The sequence below is a fragment of the Miscanthus floridulus genome, chromosome 19, assembly GCF_019320115.1.
Source record: "Miscanthus floridulus cultivar M001 chromosome 19, ASM1932011v1, whole genome shotgun sequence".
Classification (NCBI taxonomy): domain Eukaryota; kingdom Viridiplantae; phylum Streptophyta; class Magnoliopsida; order Poales; family Poaceae; genus Miscanthus; species Miscanthus floridulus.
Window position 1 is genome coordinate 95,822,624 of NC_089598.1, and position 5,916 is coordinate 95,828,539.

The 5,916-nt window shown below is 42.5% G+C and overlaps 1 pseudogene; it reads left to right on the forward strand.

Annotated features, from left to right (window-relative positions):
• The first annotated feature begins 685 nt into the window (after positions 1-685).
• On the forward strand, positions 686-5,432 carry LOC136526420 (protein ENHANCED DISEASE RESISTANCE 2-like; annotated as a pseudogene).
• Positions 5,433-5,916: the final 484 nt, after the last annotated feature.

A 5,916-nucleotide genomic window follows, 5' to 3' on the forward strand; every position in this document is an offset into this window, starting at 1 on the left:
GTTATGTTCAATGATTTTTTTCCACTTTAATTTCGCCATTAGACGCATGGTGATAATGAGGTGCCGGAGGTCCGTGACCCATCAATCCATGACGAACAACAGATTTCCGTCATGAATAGACTGAAGCGACGTCACGAGAAAAATGGATCGAAATAAATAAGCGAATTTATTGGTGGTACCAGGTATACAACAAAGATAACATATATGAACTTTTTATTATGGTTGGGGAGGCATCAGGAAGCATTAGCTGTGTTAATGATTGATGGGCCCATATAAGGGAAGGCGTTGAGAGGCGTCAATGAGGGAGACGTTGGATGTGTCTATGGTCGGTGGGCCCATATGCGCCGTAACGCCTCCCAACGCCTCCAAAGTTGAGAGGATTAGGACTTCAAATAAAAGAGTGGCAATTCCTTTTTTGTAGTTATTTTTTTAATCAAGGGTAAAATGGTAAATCCACAATTATAAAAATAATATTTTAAGTAGTATAGTTGGGATGTATGATTTAAGTACTATAGTTAGATGAATATTTGCTTTTAAAAATTGATGAATATTTTTGTCTTTTTAGGGTTCATTCGCTGCCACCGTTCGCGGGAGGACCTCGACGCGCTGCGCCGCTCCTGCGTCGTCTCCGGCGAGATCCAGGCCCGACCCCTCCTCACCAGCCCTCAGCTCCCCAACTGAGCACATGGAGGCCGCGGCCGCCGCCATCCGTCCGTGGGAGGACCTTGACGCGATGCGCCGCTCCTGCGTCGTCTCCAGCGAGATCCAGGCCTGACCCCTCCTCACCAGCCCTTAGCTCCCCAACCGAGCACATGGAGGCCGCGGCGGCGATTGCGCTCCCGGTCACAGCAGCGGCGGCCGTCCCAAGGAGTTGAACCAGGATTGCGCTCCCGGTCACAGCGGCGGCGGCCGTCCCCGCTGCCGGGAGGGTCCCGTCGCGTGCTCCCAGGTCCCGTAGTGTCCCTCTGCCTCGTCCGCGCCGGCATCCATGGCTCCCTCCGCCTCGTCCGCGATGGACCCGCCGTGCAGGAGACAAAGGCTGCTACGGCGGCGTGAGTGGCCGTGGGTGGGCTAACGGCACGGCCGTGCGGGTCATCAAGATGTTGTCGCGGAGTTCTTCAGCCTCTCATCGTCCTTCCCTTGCTCATGGAGCCGCAGAGGCAAGGAAGGTGACTCTTTCTGAAGGTTGCCCCTGTTGTCTCCTTAAAATCAATGCATCCATACTTGACTAGAGCACATTCAGACTAATAGATGTATGAACAGTGACATTCAGAAACTTATTGATCCCTAAACTTAGCTCTGAACTTTATTTGAACTTAGTTCTAAACAAGATTACTCTGTTCTTAGCTTTGTTCTTATTAAGCTTCTTGTGAATTGTGTATATGATAAATTGAGCTGCTCTCTAAACATTCTGGTGATGGACAATATAATCTTTGCTGAGAAAAAGCTTGAGTTGTGTATGTGATAATGTGTACCTGACCAAAAATAGTAGTTCAGATAAATAGCCTGTATTTCCACTAGATAAATAGCATGTTGCCTCTTATCTGTTTTTGTTCACATAGTAGTAGTTGCCTCTGCTGCCATTCTGAACACGGCCAATTGTGCTTATTCTATTCCCTGTGTTTGCTTTATATATAGTACAACTATATATCAGAAAAATGATCCCGGAAGTAATACATACAGGAAGTAGTGTGTTCAATCAGTCTCTGAATTTGCCAATTCGTGTTGCCTATTGCCTGTATGCTTTCTGAAATTTCAGTACATAATTGTTGGTCTGTACTTTCAAAACTAATGTTATTTTAACTAGTGTGAAGCTAAGTGCAGAAGCGTAAAATATTTTAGTTGTGTTATTTGGACCTTCAAGAACCTGACTCGAAGACCAAACAAACTGATAGTAAACATTTGGATATGGTAGATGAAGAGTCGGAAGATGACGATGACTATCAAGTCCCTGAAGCTGATTTGGAGGTGAATACCTATTTTACAGTCACGCCCTAAAAACATTCACCCAACTTTTGTACTTTGCCAAAAGTTTTGTTGCTCATCACTTCACAGTTTCATTGCAATTCATGTACAGGAAGAACCTACCAAATCCGACAGTGATGCTAAGAGCTTAGGTTATTTATTTATTTTTCAAATTTCCATTCTTTTAGTTTGATTGATGACTTTATAGGTTGCCCAGTTATGTCTTAACCTGACCCCTTTGCCATTCTATTTGGTGGTCCTTTAGACCCAATAGATTTGTCTTGGTTTTCGGGCATTATTCGTCAGGATACAAATGAGAAAAGTCGTAACTGTTGGGCAGTACCTGATAGCAAGATCTTTAAAGTTCGTAGCAAGACCTTTCCACATGACAAATCAAAGGTCCAGGCGTTCAAGTGACACAATTGGTTTATTTTCTTTTTGTAGCCTAGCAGGCAATCAAGTGTTTAGTATTTTGTCATTTGACTTGCAGGTACCAGCAGGGAAGTATCTTATGGAGCTCGTAGCAATTGACTGGTTTAAGGACACCAAGCGTATGGATCACGTTGCTAGGCGGAAAGGATCTGCGGCTCAGGTCAGAAAACCTGTCATGGTTGCTTAATGGCACATTCCTATCTTAGCCCACTTTTTCTGTAACCGCAATGCAAACTTGGAATAGTAGAATACCATTGTCTCGGAGGACTGTTGGTTCAACCAAAACTTTCCTTTCAAATAAAATACCATTGTTGCATATGGATTTAGATTAGTGTTCCTGCTCCTAACTAATACAGTGCTTCTGCTACATGATGATTTCAACTGAACCTTTACTAATGTAGGTTGCTGCTGATAAGGGAATGTTCACTTTCCTGGTAAACATACAAGTAAGCTCCTGTTCTAAAAATCCCTCCATGTTCATTTCTTTCTGTCCTGCTTGGATCTTTTCTCACAGAAACGTGACCGCACAGAGCACAAAAGAAAATAAAGATAAATTGATGCCTTGCACAACAATCTGCATGTTTTTTTTAAATGACTAATTGGTATTTGATTCATAAATCATACAGAGTAGTTCATAAACATTACAAACAAGAGCAGGTGCGAATACATTGAAAATTTACTTATGACAGACATTCTTTGTGTGATTGTTATTTATCACTTTCTCAACTAATTTTGAGAATTGAATGATAAACTTATGAATTTCTTCCAAGTTTGTTCCTATTGCTGATTTTTCTTCTATACTTAGGCTATGTTTAGTTCGCGAATTTTTGGAATTTGGCTACTGTAGCACTTTGTTTTTATTTGGCCATTAGTGTTCAATCATGGACTAATTAGGCTCAAAATGTTCGTCTCGCAATTTTCAACCAAACTGTGCAATTAGTTTTTTTTTCCGTCTACATTTAATACTCCATGTACGTATCGCAAGATTCGATGTGATGGCTACTGTTACACTTTTTGGGAACTAAACAAGCACTTAGGTTATGCTCTTTAAGTCACTGTTCTCCTGCAGATTCCTGGACCAAGTCATTACAGCTTCCCTTGTTTAGTTCGCGAAAAGTTAGAAATTTGGCTACTGTAGCACTTTCGTTTTTATTTGGTAATTAGTGTTCAATCATGGACTAGTTAGGCTCAAAACGTTCGTCTCATAATTTCCAACCAAACTATGCAATTAGTTTTTTTGCGTCTACATTTAATGCTCCATGCATATATCGCAAGATTCGATGTGATGGGTACTATAGCACTTTTTTGAGAAAACTTTTCGCGAACTAAACAAGGGCTTTTTTGCCGATCGTCCTTTATTTTGTCCCAAATTCCTTGGAGAAAGGATCACTGTTGCAGCGTTTTTGCCGATGGTGATGATGATTTCCGAAACAGTAGATTGAAGCTAATCCCCTCTGTTCCAAAGGTCTGTTCCAGTGTGAAGTCATTCAAAGTGTTCTTTGTAATCCGTTCTCACTTTAGCACGTTCAAATTCTCCAGGGGTCTTGGATACTGCGGCAAAGTGTTGGAAGCACACCTTGCTTACTGAGGAAAGCCGTGGATTGCAGCTATTTGCGTGGTCCTGACTACTTAGAAGTAAGTCCCTTCATCAGTAATAGTTCCAATTTAAATTCTTTTAGTTGATGATGTCACAAGGGACATACATGGGGACATCCCTTGGTGTATACTTTTCGCAGACAATGTAGTGCTAGTTGATGAAAGCCGAACAAGAGTGAATCAGAAACTAGAGTTATGGCGGGAGACTTTGGAGTCCAAAGGTTTTAAACTCAGTAGAACTAAAACTGAGTATATAAGATATGACTTTGGCACTACTATTCAGGAGGAGGAAGATATTAGTTTGGAAGGTCAAGTAGTGCCTAGGAAGGATACCTTTCGATATTTAGGATCAATGCTACAGAGAGACGGGGATATTGATGAAGATGTTAGCCATAGAATCAAAGCAGGGTGGATGAAGTGGCGGTAAGCACCTGGTGTCCTATGTGACAAAAGGGTACCACAGAAGCTAAAAGGCAAGTTTTATAGGACGGCGATTAGACCTGCTATGTTGTATGGTGCAGAATGTTGACCTACGAAAAGACGACATGTTCAACAGATAAGTGTCGCGGAAATACGTATGTTGCGTTGGATTTGTGGTCATACAAGAAGGGATCGAGTTCGGAATGATGATATACGTGATAGATTAGGGGTAGCACCAATTGAAGAAAAGCTTATCCAACACCGGTTGAGATGGTTTGGACATGTCCAACGGAGACCTCCAGAGGCACCGGTGCGTAGTGGAATCCTAAGCCATGATAGTAACATGAAGAGAGGCAGAGGAAGACCGAAGTTGACTTGGGTAGAGACAATAAAAGGAGACTTGAAAGGATGGAATATACCCAAAGACTTAACCTTAGATAGGAGTGCTTGGAAAATAGCTATTCACATGCCTGAACCTTGATTGCTTCTGCTGGGTTTCAACTCTAGCCTACCCCAACTTGTTTGGGACTTAAAAGGCTTTGTTGTTGTTGTTTGTTGTTGTTGTAGTTGATGAACAGCGAAATACATTCTATTGGTCATGTGTGAACATGGTTCAGTTGAATTCAGATTGAACAAGTAGAACGTCGCATTCTTTTTGGTCATGCACGGACTACAAACCTATGATGAATACATTCTTACACCGTGACAATTCTGCAGGTGGATGTAGATATTGGTTCATCCGCGGTAGCCAATGGGGTACTGGGCTTGGTGTTTGGTGTTGTTACCACCTCGGTAGTTGACATGACGTTTCTTATACAGGTAAATGAAACCCCCATAGACAATCTTTGTTTCTTTCCGGCTCTAGTTCAGTGACTTCTCTACCAAATGCTTGTTTTCTGACTGTTGCGTTGCACCTGCAGGCAAACACATACGACGAGCTCCCAGAGCAGCTCCTAGCACGGCTATCACACATCAAACCTTCCGCAGGAGTGTATCCTGACCTTGAAAACATTTCCTGAGCGGGACAAATCAATCTGTGCAGAAGGCGTCCATGACCAGTTTAAGGATACAGCAACAACACGGTAGTACTTGACACGCTGAAAAACAGAAGAACACACAAAGGAAGCAGACGTGGACACAGTAGTACTACATTGCAACAGGAGCATGCACATGAGTTTATCTTTAAAAAAACAGTGTTTTAAATCGCTAAACCGGCCTCCTCGAGAGAAAGCAGCTGCTATAGCGGAAGATTTAAAACCCTGAAAAAACAGAAACAGAATTGTTAGAAACATTGATGGATAATGCCTGCCAAAGTATATATATATATATATATACTTTTTTACTATGGTTGGAGAGGCATTAGGAAGCGTTAGACATGTCTATGACTGGTGGGCCCATACGAGGGAAGGCGTTGTGAGGCATCAATGAGGGAGGCGTTAGATGTGTCTATGATCGGTGGGCCCATATGCGCCGTAACGCCTCCCAATGCCTCCAACGTTAAGG